Source organism: Schistocerca nitens, chromosome 9 (genome assembly GCF_023898315.1).
Source record: "Schistocerca nitens isolate TAMUIC-IGC-003100 chromosome 9, iqSchNite1.1, whole genome shotgun sequence".
Classification (NCBI taxonomy): Eukaryota; Metazoa; Arthropoda; class Insecta; order Orthoptera; family Acrididae; genus Schistocerca; species Schistocerca nitens.
This window is the reverse complement of record NC_064622.1, coordinates 305,904,126-305,917,007: the sequence shown is the minus strand read 5'-3', so window position 1 is coordinate 305,917,007 and position 12,882 is coordinate 305,904,126.

Here is a 12,882-nt window from a genome sequence, read left to right as displayed (position 1 = left end):
TCCTTTACTACTTTAAGTATCTCATTTCCTAATCTAATTCCCTCAGCATCACCCGACTTAATTCGACTACATTCCATTATCCTCGTTTTGCTTTTGTTGATGTTCATCTTATATCCTCCTTTCAAGACACTGTCCATTCCGTTCAACTGCTCTTCCAAGTCCTTTGCTGTCTCTGACAGAATTACAATGTCATCAGCGAACCTCAACATTTTTATTTCTTCTCCATGGACTTTAATACCTACTCCGAATTTTTCTTTTGTTTCCTTTACTGCTTGCTCAATATACAGATTGAATAACATCGGGGACAGGCTACAACCCTGTCTTAACGTTAACATACGTTATAAAAATTAATAAACAGATGAAGATCATTGGTGATATCAACATAAGGTTAAACTGTTCACTCTCTTGATTTTAATTTAATCCAGAAAAGTAAAAAGCAAAATATAAGTAGTTAAATAGATAATTAAAAAACGTTGCAGATTGTTGTCGATATTAAAAAGAATCATTGCGTTTTCACTAAAAATTTAGGGATCTGTGCTGGGGAAAGATGTTTAGGGGAGAGAAACGTTAGACGTTCTGTAGTGTCTGGGTGCGTGCCAAGGGATCAGTTGTAACTAGGCGGATTACCGATAGATGTTGGAGTGGATGATAAGAGAAAGTGAACAGAAGATGGAGTAAAGAGGTAGGGGGAAGTGAGAAGGCACGTGGCAGCCCAGGTGTAGGTAGGTATTGCTTCATGCATCATTCACCATACTTTAAATATGGGGCGATATAAGTCAGTTGTCACTAGCAATTATTAGGGTTTGTTTTGCCTAGCGCATAATACCAAAAAGTCAGTTGACACTAGCAATCTGGGGTTATGCTGATTGTTGTTATCTGAGAAGCAATGATTCGAAAGTTAACTAGAGAACAGCGTTATTTGTTTTACAAACGTGGTAGAAAAACGTCCAAATTACAGTGGTGTTTGTGATTTGTTTGTGTGGAACGTTTTCCAAACATACAATCTCCATCTCGACAACGTATTCGAAAACATTTAAGATATGTCGGTAACGGAGCTTTCTCTTTGAATCAGGCCAAAGTGTGTTACTACAGAACGGAACCTTAATGTTGTAGCGCAACACTTTGTGCAATCACCAACATAATTTAAAAAAAAAAAAGTGTCCAAGGAGTACGGAGTGTCAAGAACAGACCTACAAAGGATTCAGAAGAAGATGAAACTGAGACCATATAGGACTGCTTTGCTGAGAGCCTCAAAGAATACGTTCCGGATAGGAATATAGGAATGTGGAACTCTGTAAGCTGTACACAATCCGAGATGTAGATTCTAGGTTTTACAGAAATATTCTTTTGGCGAGGCTACTTTTAAGGTGAATGGCAGAGTGAACAGAACAACTGTGTCAATTGGAATTCTACGCATCGCCATGTGGCGATGTAGAAAGTTAAACTCTCCTGGCCTGAGTGTGTGGACAGGAATACTCAGCCCTGGGCTAATCGGTCCTTATTTTTTAACGACACTGTCAATTCTGTAGTGCTGTGAGAACTGGAAAATAATACGCTTTATGAGTATCTGCAGTCAGTTAAGTCAGAGTTCATATTGCAACTGCATATAGCACCCCTCAATGGGAGGTTATTTTGAGAGACTTTCTCAATGTAAACTGCTGAGCGAGGTGGCCCAGTAGATAGCACACTGGACTCGCATGCGGAAGGACGACGGATCAAATCCTCGTCCGACCATCTGGATTTACGTTTTCCGTGCTTTCTCTGTATTGTTCCAGGGAAATGCCGGGATGGTTCCTATGAAAAAGCAAGGCCGGTTTTCTTCCGCATCCTTGAAAAAGTCTGAGCTTCCGCTTCGTCTGTAATGATGTCGATGTCGACGGGACGTTAAATCTTAATCTTCTTTTTCTAAACGTAAACTTTGAGGAATAGATTGGCAGATTGAGTAACATGGAAAGGCCTCCACAAATCCTAGAGGCTCCATGCATTTTTCCGTGTGGGGTATATTAAAAAAACAAGGTTCATTAGGTCACGATTCCTGATGTTAAGCAACTAGAATTACAAAACGTACAGTCCCGGAAGATTTGCGACAAAATTTGTAAACCAGCGTTGAAAAGATGCGATGTTTGCTCAGAAGAGCAGTAAACTGAGCATATTTTGCATGTTCTTAGAACTGTACGTGTATTTCTGTGTTGATAATAAATTTGTATTTTCATTTCTTTTGTATAATTGCACGAAACACATTTGTTACCAACTGTCGCATAACCCACAATGTATGTGGCTGACAGCGACCCTCATTCCAGGAGAGAAGTGAAGCCAACTAACTGTTTCACACCTCTTCACTGAACGTTCATAGTAATCAGGTGCGTATAGAGGACTAAATTCCCAGTCCTGGAAAAACAAATAATAAAAGGAAATAGAATACTTTGAAAGACGACGTCGAAATTCGTCTGAAAGCGTGTGTTGCCTGGTGGATAGAAGGCTCACTGATAATGTTTCAATGTCATTCGACAACTGATGGCGTAACGGCACGCTACAGGCTGTTTTAGGGCATAGATCATCACAGGACACTCTGCTAAGCGTTCGCTGTGGCTGCTAACCAACTGTACGCTGGCAGCAAGACTGTTGTATACGTGGAAGAGCACTGGAAGCGCTAGAATGTTACATATTGGTGCAAAGTGATCAGAAGGAGATTTAGAAAAATAATTTCAAACTGCGAAACATAGACAGGAAAGATGTGAAATTTTCTAGCACACACATCAAAAAAAGTTTTGCATCACACCGGTTCCTAGAACTCTTGAAGATAGACGTTGGCTATGGATATTTTATCACAGACACAGTCCCTTTGACTGTTCAGAGATGTCACAAAATCCGCCCAAAGATGTGAACAACCATGCATGAGCAATACATATTAGACGCAGGGGGTTCGACGGGCGATCTGTTCCAGTCATTCCACCAGGAAGGAGGTTCACTGCTCGTGTTACCTGTAGTTCAACCATGCCTAGACGGTCAATACCGCGGTTCGATCGTGTTCGCATTGTTACTTTATGCCAGGAAGTGCTCTCAACAAGGGAAATGTCCAGGCGTCTAGGGGTGAACCAAAGCGATGTTGTTCGGGCATGGAGGAGATGCAAAGAGACAGGAACTGTCTGTGATATGCCTCGCTCAGGCCGCCCAAGGGCTACTATTCCGGTGGGTGACCGCTATATACGGATTATGGCTCGGAGGAACACTGACAGCAACGCCACCATGTTGAATAATTCTTTTCGCGCAACCACAGGACGTCGTGTTACGACGCACACTGTGAGCAGTAGGCTGCATGATGTGCAACTACACTCACAACGGCTTCAACCACACAATCGTCGGCAACGTGTTTTGAGGCAACCCGCTCAGGTGGAACGCCTTAGACACAATGTTTTGGGGTGGCATTATGTGGGGCCAACGTACGCCGCTGATGGTAATGGAAGGCGCCGTAACGGCTGTACGATACGCGAATGCCATCCTCCGACCGATAGTGCGAACATATTGGCAGAATATTGGCGAGGCATTCGTCTTCATGGACCATAATTGGCAACCCCATCGTTCACATCTTGTGAATGACTTCCTTCAGAATAAAGACAAGGCTCAACTAGAGTGGCCAATATGTTTCCCAGGCATGAACCCAATCTAAGATGCCTGATGATGTGTCGGCAGCTGGGCCAACACCTTGTAGATAGAGGTGGCTTAAAGGGCACGCGAGACTAACGCAGACGGGCGTGAAGTACTGGAACAGGATACGTAATTAATGCTATGAAGAAAAGAACGGAGCTTCTCATATACTTATCTTTAATGTCTTCTTGTACATCTCTATGGTGAACACAAGTGAGACTCTAATTACAATCACTGTAAGGCTAATGGCGCCTTGCTAGTTCGTAGCCATTAACTTAGCTGAAGGCTATTCCGTCTCTCGGCTAATGAGAGAGAAAGGCTTCGTACGTCTAGTCGCTAGCTCTGTCGTCCGTACAACTGGGCTGAGTTCGAGTCAGTCTCTCGAAACCTGCCTTGTGGTGGCGCTAGGTTTGCGATCACACAGTGGCGACACGCGGGTCCGACATGTACTACAGGACCGCGGCCGATTTAAGCTACCACCTAGGACGTGTGGTGTCTGGCTGTGACACCACACCTGGGATGGATTGAAAAGGGCTGTTTATAGACGACGTTAGCCACCCACCACTCTGTGGGATCTACGCCGAATCCCCGTTGAGGAGTGGGATAATCTAGACCAACAGTTCCTTGAAGTACTTGTGGACAGTATGCCATGACGAATATAGGCATGCATCAGTGCAAGAGGACATGCTACTAGGTGTTAGAGGATCCGGTGTTTTCAGCAATCTGGACCACCACCTCTGAAGGTCTCGCTGTATCGTGGTACAATACGCAATGTGTGGCTTTCATGAGCAATCAAAAGGACGAAAATGATGTTTATGTTGATCTCTATTCCAGTTTTCTGCACAGGTTCCAGAACTCCCGAAAACGAGGTGATACAAAACTTTTTTTGATGTGTGTATTATGTTGGTGAAAAAATTGCGGTAAAGTGAGAAATTAATTTGAGAGAAGCAGAGGATTTGGTTTGTTTCAAGGGTCAATACAAAACCTTAGTATGGCGCTTCTTTGGACATGTTATCTGCATAACATCCTCTACAGAGAACTTGTGAAGACGAACAAACGAAGACGTCTTCTAAGGTTTTAAACGTTGCCCTTAATAATGCTTATGGAATACTACATTATGCTCCGTAATGTTTTGTGTAGAGATTGTTTCAAATGTGCCTGTGAAATCTATTAATACTAGGGACGTTTAGTAAGTAACGCAAAACATATTTTTTCTCTACCAATGTCGGTTGAAAAAATAAGGAATTTGTCGTTGGTTATCGTTTCAGCCCCTACAGTTGCGAGGTGCCGGGGCTAGCAGTGTATTTATCACTAAATTCTACTAGAATCCACATATGTAAATCATGCTCTAAGCCCCCCCTATTCTAACTCCGACTTTTGCTGTTGCACAAGGATAAAAAAATACGCGAACTGACTCTAATCAACCCTGCCAGTGGAGTAGAAGTGAGTTTGGCACCTGCAATAATTTAATTTGATAAATAAGTTAAATAAACAAAGGTTTCATTAGCATAGTGAGGAATGATAGGGTTGCTCTATCGATTAACAGAATGAAAGTTCTGTCCAAAATAACAATATGATTTATTAAGACTAAACACAGAATAGTAAAAGAAACACAGTAAATATTTATAATACATCAAATTGGCTCACATTGGAGATTCATACAAACACTGTAAAGGTGAAGTTGTCCCTAAACTAGATCGTGAGGTTTAAGATGAAGTGGTATGTGGAGCCAATTCCTTGCCACTCAAATCTCAAGGGAGACACACAGCTAACCCAACAGTAATTGCTGCTACTCAAGACAGAACAAAGTTAGAAAAAGGCGAACAGGCGCGCTCTGCTGATCTCTGATTATCACCTAGGAAAATCCCTGTCTGCCGGTGCTGCGGACATACATTACCGTCTTCTTGACTGCCAGGACACGATCTGGGGTACCGGAGCCATTGGCTGGTTGCTTCGACGTCCTCGACCGAAAGGCGACCGCCGACTCTCCACACCTGTCGGCCTACCCTTTCAAAGTCAGAAGAGCCCGCCTGTCACTGGACCACCCGGGTGGCGAGAGACGCTGCATGGGAAGTCTGCGTGTGAAGGAATAGCAACCCTCCACCGCATGCAGCTAGAGAGGAGAATCGTAAGATAGAAATATGAGAGGGGGCTCATGCCACCTCTCACAGTTTCATTAGGTTCCCATATGTATCGAAGCTATACGTGGCCTTAAAAATGTCATGTGCAACTGACACTCTCAAAGAATATTCCCCACTCTCCTGGCTCCAAAAGCCTACTCTTCAACATAACCTCAGTTCAATGTGACGGCCTCACGCCACCTTACAGGGAGGGCCAGTATGAGCTGTCAATGAGTTCCTTTTTCGGAAAATTATAGCATCGCAGATATTCATAGGCGCTTGGAGACTGGGCAGTGAACAAAACCACAGTGAGTAGTTGGGCGAGGCGTCTGTCATCATTGCAACAAGCTCGCGCAAAATTGTTCGCCACCCATCCTGCCGGCCGGCCACACACGGTCCTGACTCCTGCAGTGTTGGAACGTGTGAACACTCCCATTCGAGGTGATCGACTGACCACAGTGAAACACCTGGCTACCTAACTGGACGTCTCAGTTGGTAGCACTGACACACTTGTCCTTTCCTTGCGGTACTCAAAGGTGTGTGACTGCTGGTTTCCTCGTTGCTTAACAGAGCATCTGTGAGGAATAGCTTCTGCGTTACGAGGCTGATCGTGACAGTAGTTTGACGAACATCGCCAGAGGCTATGAAACGTTCGATTATTCTTCCTCATCCAACCTACAGCCCGGATCTCACACCTTCCGACTTCCATGTGTTTGGCCCAATGAGGGATTCACTCCGCGGAAAGCAGTATGTGGATGACAGGGAGAGAGATTATTGATCAAGCAAGACGTTGGCTCCAACGTCAACCAGTGGAGTGGTACCATAAGGGCATACTGGCCCTCCCTGTAAGGTGGCGTGAGGTCGTCGCATTGAACTGAGATTATGTTGAAGAGTAGGCTTTTGGAGCCAGGAGAGTGGGGAATATTCTTTCAATATATAGAGTGTCGTGGCGAGATGTTACGCTAACCTGTTCAAATGACATTGTCCTGCCTTTATAATTAGCCACACCTCGTCCCCAGTACTAACAGAACGCTAAATTTTATACAAGATTGTTAATTATGAATTCGTTCTAGTGGCTGCACGCGAATTACGCATCTGCAGTTCTATTACAGAAGAATTCGGGCATATGCCACTAGTACGTGGATATATTGTCAATTACTCTAAATCTAATATACTGAGCTTGTCAATGATATTAGTACACTCAGTAAGTGTTGTTAAGTCATTACTCTTCAGAGCTTGTATTATCCCTGACAGCAAGTATGAATTGACTAAACTATGAGACCACGCAACTTCGAAATGACATCTAAACACGAACTACAATTATGCAAACCAATAATCCATTAACTCTTATGAGAATTATACATACGTAATGTCACCCCTATTATGATGTTATCAATTACAGTATTTACTATTTCGCAACGCAACGCACATCAACACACGTATTAAATATTTACCGACTTCATAAAATCTCTCAGACATTTAATGCTAAACAGTCTCTTTTTTCGAGAATTCCGATCGTAGCAATCAAAGTTATCTGTTGTTATAAACCAGCGATATAGCGTTAGCTACATCTGCCATAGTATTCGATGACATATGATCTCTCTTTATTATTATTATAGGTTTTATTATCTTTATAATTTAAAACCTTGAAATAACGCTTCACTTATGAACGGTATTATTCCGTTTTTGTGTCTCAGTTGAAATTTTGATTATACCTTTTCTAATATTTATTGAATTTCAATCGTAACTGAAGTGTAAGTACGACAGACTGTTTTCTTTGTTTCTTTAGCTTTTGAAACTCCTGAAATTGACTAATCTATGTGATAGTCGCTTGTGAACACTTTGAAACTGAAAATAATATATTTCCTTGTTTACGCTACTTGGGCAAATATTCCTTAGCGGAGATTCTATCCTTTCCACTAAACTGAAACACGTAACACAGATTCAAGTCTGACTGTTTCTTTATTTCATTCAATTAATTAATTTCAATGCAACTTTTAGACTTCACTGTGAGCGAGTGACATGAAAGCTAAACCCAGCACAAGCCGGAAACGAGGAAAGACAAAGAAAAATTAAAACAAGAAGCCTACGTGCCACCCCCACTTTGGCACTAAATTCAAAACTGTAGGAAAGGCTCAGCCTCAGCGGGTGTTCGTTTTCGCGTTCCCACTACCAATCCCGAATTTGTCACTCGTCACTCTGTCAAGCACTGGAATATCATCGTTTTACATGAGTTGGCTCCGCTAGCGTACAAATGCATCCTCACTATTTGACGTAACTAATTTACATGTAACAATAACTGTTATCTCTCAGTGTAAATGGTGCAGATTCTGGTTCCTGCCTCTTATTAAACACCCACTGAGGCCTTAACTCAACGGTACGTAAATCATGCACGATACATCACTGTCCCAGAGTACGCACTAAAACCTCAACAAACGCAACCGCTCAACACACTGTTACCTTAGAGTGCGAGTCATATAGCAACCATAAAATTCTCGCAAACTCTCAGTTACGAGGGCAGTTCAATAAGTAATGCAACACATTTCTTTCTCGGCCAATTTTGGCTGAAAAAACCGGAAATTTCTTGTGGAATATTTTCAAACATTCTCGCTTCGTCTCGTATAGTTTCATTGACTTCCGACAGGTGGCAGCGCTGTACGGAGCTGTTAAAATGGCGTCTGTAACGGATGTGCGTTGCAAATAACGGGCAGTGATCGAGTTTCTTTTGGCGGAAAACCAGGGCATCACAGATATTCATAGGCGCTTGCAGAATGTCTACGGTGATCTGGCAGTGGACAAAAGCACGGTGAGTCGTTGGGCAAAGCGTGTGTCATCATCGCTGCAAGGTCAAGCAAGACTGTCTGATCTCCCGCGTGCGGGCCGGCCGTGCACAGCTGTGACTCCTGCAATGGCGGAGCGTGCGAACACACTCGTTCGAGATGATCAAACAACTCAGTGCTCAACTTGACACCTCTGTTGGTAGTGCTGTCACAATTGTTCGCCAGTTGGGATATTCAAAGGTTTGTTCCCGCTGGGTCCCTCGTTGTCTAACCAAACACCATAAAGAGCAAAGGAGAACCATCTGTGCGGAACTGCTTGCTCGTCATGTGGCTGAGGGTGACAATTTCTTGTCAAAGATTGTTACAGGCGATGAAACATGGGTTCATTACTTCGAACCTGAAACAAAACGGCAATCAATGGAGTGGCGCCACACCCACTCCCCTACCAAGAAAAAGTTTAAAGCCATACCCTCAGCCGGTAAAGTCATGGTTACAGTCTTCTGGGACGCTGAAGGGGTTATTCTGTTCGATGTCCTTCCCCATGGTCAAACGATCAACTCTGAAGTGTATTGTGCTACTCTTCAGAAATTGAAGAAACGACTTCAGCGTGTTCGTAGGCACAAAAATCTGAACGAACTTCTCCTTCTTCATGACAACGCAAGACCTCACACAAGTCTTCGCACCCGAGAGGAGCTCACAAAACTTCAGTGGACTGTTCTTCCTCATGCACCCTACAGCCCCGATCTCGCACCGTCGGATTTCCATATGTTTGGCCCAATGAAGGACGCAATCCGTGGGAGGCACTACGCGGATGATGAAGAAGTTATTGATGCAGTACGACGTTGGCTCCGACATCGACCACTGGATTGGTACCGTGCGGGCATACAGGCCCTCATTTCAAGGTGGCGTAAGGCCGTAGCATTGAATGGAGATTACATTGAAAAATAGTGTTGTGTAGCTAAAAGATTGGGGAATAACCTGGTGTATTTCAATGCTGAATAAAACAACCCCTGTTTCAGAAAAAAAAGTGTTGCATTACTTATTGAACTGCCCTCGTACTTTAGAGCGTACGTTCCTCTAAACACCACAAAATGCAAGCACAACGACTTTCAAACTCTTGTGCACACTAGAAAAACCACGAATCGCATTAATAGTCCATTTCCGTGACTATCACTCTTATGAACACAAAGCTTCTCCAAATATGGAACACAGCTTTATCAAATCGAGCGTAGTTGTACATCAGCACGCTAGCCCATCACCTTTCACCTCTGTGACCACGAATAAACGATATCTACGCCCTACCAGCGACAACTAACACATTCACCAAGTACGATGTGGTAATTAAACTTTTCCAAAACTTATGGCCAGAGCAATCTCTAATTGACCTCAGCGTACCCTAAATTTCTTTTAAGGAACAGCATAAACTTAAAGCAGACACACTGCAGAACTCTACTACAAAAACCGATCACACTAACTTAGTGATCCAAAATCGGATCAAACTCTGAATCGATATCTGTATTGAAACTTCTTGGTGATATTCGCGATCCCGACAACATCCACGGTCAGTCTGTCTTTTTCTAGCTGACTGTTATACGTGATGTCTAACTAGAAATTTCACGGAGCAAATAGGACGTTGGTCTCTCGTGCAGGACTGAGCTAACACAAAATAACCGTAGGGGAACCAATTTTTGGAATCATTTAACGATTCCATTGCTTTTAACAATCAACTGTTTATTCTTCGCTGTGTCTAATAGTGGCCAGCTGGATGCGATGCTGTCTCTAGCGCGGATGGCTGTTGGCTTCTGCTGCTGGCGCATGGAGATCGCTTGCCGCAACTTGCTCGAACTATATACCTGGTAGCATTGACTTCCGCTCGCTTTTCTACAACAGTCTGAGACACAAAGACTTTAGTTAGAGAACATTATTACATTTACAACCATTCTTCAAGTATTAACAACTTTCCACCCTATAGATGAATAGGTTGAAGTGGCTAAGAATCTGCGACGGTACTCAAACTTTGTCCAGTCACAAATACAACCAACTTACTTTCAGGAAAAAACAATATGTTGTATTTTTCATTGAACGCCTCTCGTACGTTTAGAAGACTCTGAATACAATTGGAAGTTTTACACTAGTCAAAAGCCCGCATCTCGTGGTCGTGCGGTAGCGTTCTCGCTTCCCACGCCCGGGTTCCCGGGTTCGATTCCCGGCGGGGTCAGGTGTTTTCTCTGCCTCGTGATGGCTGGGTGTTGTGTGCTGTCCTTAGGTTAGTTAGATTTAAGTAGTTTTAAGTTCTAGGGGACTGATGACCATAGATGTTAAGTCCCATAGTGCTCAGAGCATTTTGAACACTAGTCAAAATGCTTCTGAGCTGCACAAGCATTTCTTTTAGAACATGTGACATAGATTCTGTCAATTCTTCAGAAACGATTAGTGTGGAACTAGTAATATGGTAAATCATTCAGCTCTTGCTGTGTAAATAAACTTAATTATTTTAACTTTGTAATATTTAAAAATAATCGTGAAAGTCCCAGATGACATTTGCTTTTACATCTTTCAACCCATCTGAAGATGGGTGTCATCGACCGAAATCGGTAACCTTAAAACAATAAAAAACCACGAACAGATCGGAAAGAAACAAGGATCACGGATAACTTCTCCTCACTGACAACTACGTCCAGTTCCGGTTTCAAGGAGACCCTGAGTTAAGCCCGCTGGGTAATGAAGCTTCTTTTCTTGCTCCTGCCTCGGCCTGAACCACATAGAAATATTAATTTGTCGAAACGAACATTACACATGCCGTCTAAAACATTACTCAACGTCTAACGGCCGTACAAAGCAGGGATTAAGTGTAAAGAAGACTCAAAAGCATTGCACTCTAAAAATCAGTATTTAGTGAAAACTCAACGTGTAACAATGAAAACCTCTTGGTGGAGTCTAAAGTAACTTGACTTTCTGGATATCGTTAAGACCTTCAGTTGAACTGGCTAACCTAACGAGCATCATGAGATGGTAACGTAGACATATACTGTGAGTGCTGTGTCCAGTTAACAGTACAGTCCAGGAAAATAGGATACAGTACATTGAGAAAAGCAGAAGCGGTAAACTTTCCTTGGAACTCATGGACGAACTCTATGTCTTGGTGAAGTGTAGACACAGAAATGCGCTGAGGGCAGGTTGTCGGTTCACCCTCTGAAAGAATTTCGAAAAGCAGTCGCTGCTTGTGGAACCAACAACTGACTTATGCAGTCAATAGTAGCCCACACTGCTTCCCGACTGTGTTTGCTGCTATTGTCGTTGCTATAGGTATGGTATGAAGGCGGTGATGGCGGTATTACAGCGCTCGCATGTAGGCCATCAGTGCAGCGAAAGTCGATACTCTGGATAATGACAGAGAAAGAGATGTTTGGAGCAAGAAAATGCATATAGAAATATGTTAAATTTAGATTGCTTCCACAGATAAACATGTGAATAGTTTCATATCACTATGAAATAGTCTTTTCTAACTATTCATTCTATAATTACCAAATTAAGAGTTTATAAAATATTTTTAACAAATCAAATTGACAGCAATTAAAGGAATTAACAGTTATTTTTAAACAGTTCAGCAAAAATTTTCAAGATATTCAGGGTCGATTAAAATCCACATTCTTTTCTCAGTACCGAATATTGAGTTTGTGCATAAGTTCGTAGCGTTTTTCCATAAGTTTAATAAACACAACAGTTATACACAACCTCTGGCGGCTCTCGTATATATATTCTGGGTGTTCACAAATTTTTACTTTGAGGTAACTCCGAGAGTATGAAATTAATAGCATCTGCTGTATAACAGTTATGCTTATGAACAATACAACTGCAGCCATTGCAAATAATAATAACATTAATAATACCAATAATAATATGCATAATTTATCTGGCTAAAATTTTTTTATGGAATTTTGTTGTTTTGTACATAATTAAGTACAATTTAGGGTGATAACGACATAAAGTGTAAGCTTTCGCAACTCTCCATTTTGCATTTTTGTGTAAATCGGAATTTTCGTTCTTTTCCATTTTTTCGAATAAATGTACAAGATTCCTAACAGACGTATTAGTTCACGAACTTACTTCCGTGCTCAAAAATCGGATATTCTTACGCTGCACCCACACAGCAACTCATGCTAACTGCACAATTTCTAGCTAAATGTTCGCTTGTAGTCACGTTTATTTGATTTCGTCACTCTCTCAATCAAAGGATCTGTTACCGGAGGCCCCAGTTCCTTTGCAGCTAACTTTTCCTGGTAATTTAGTTTTCTGTTCCCAGAACGAGATTTCTACCCTTCAGCGGAGTGTGCACT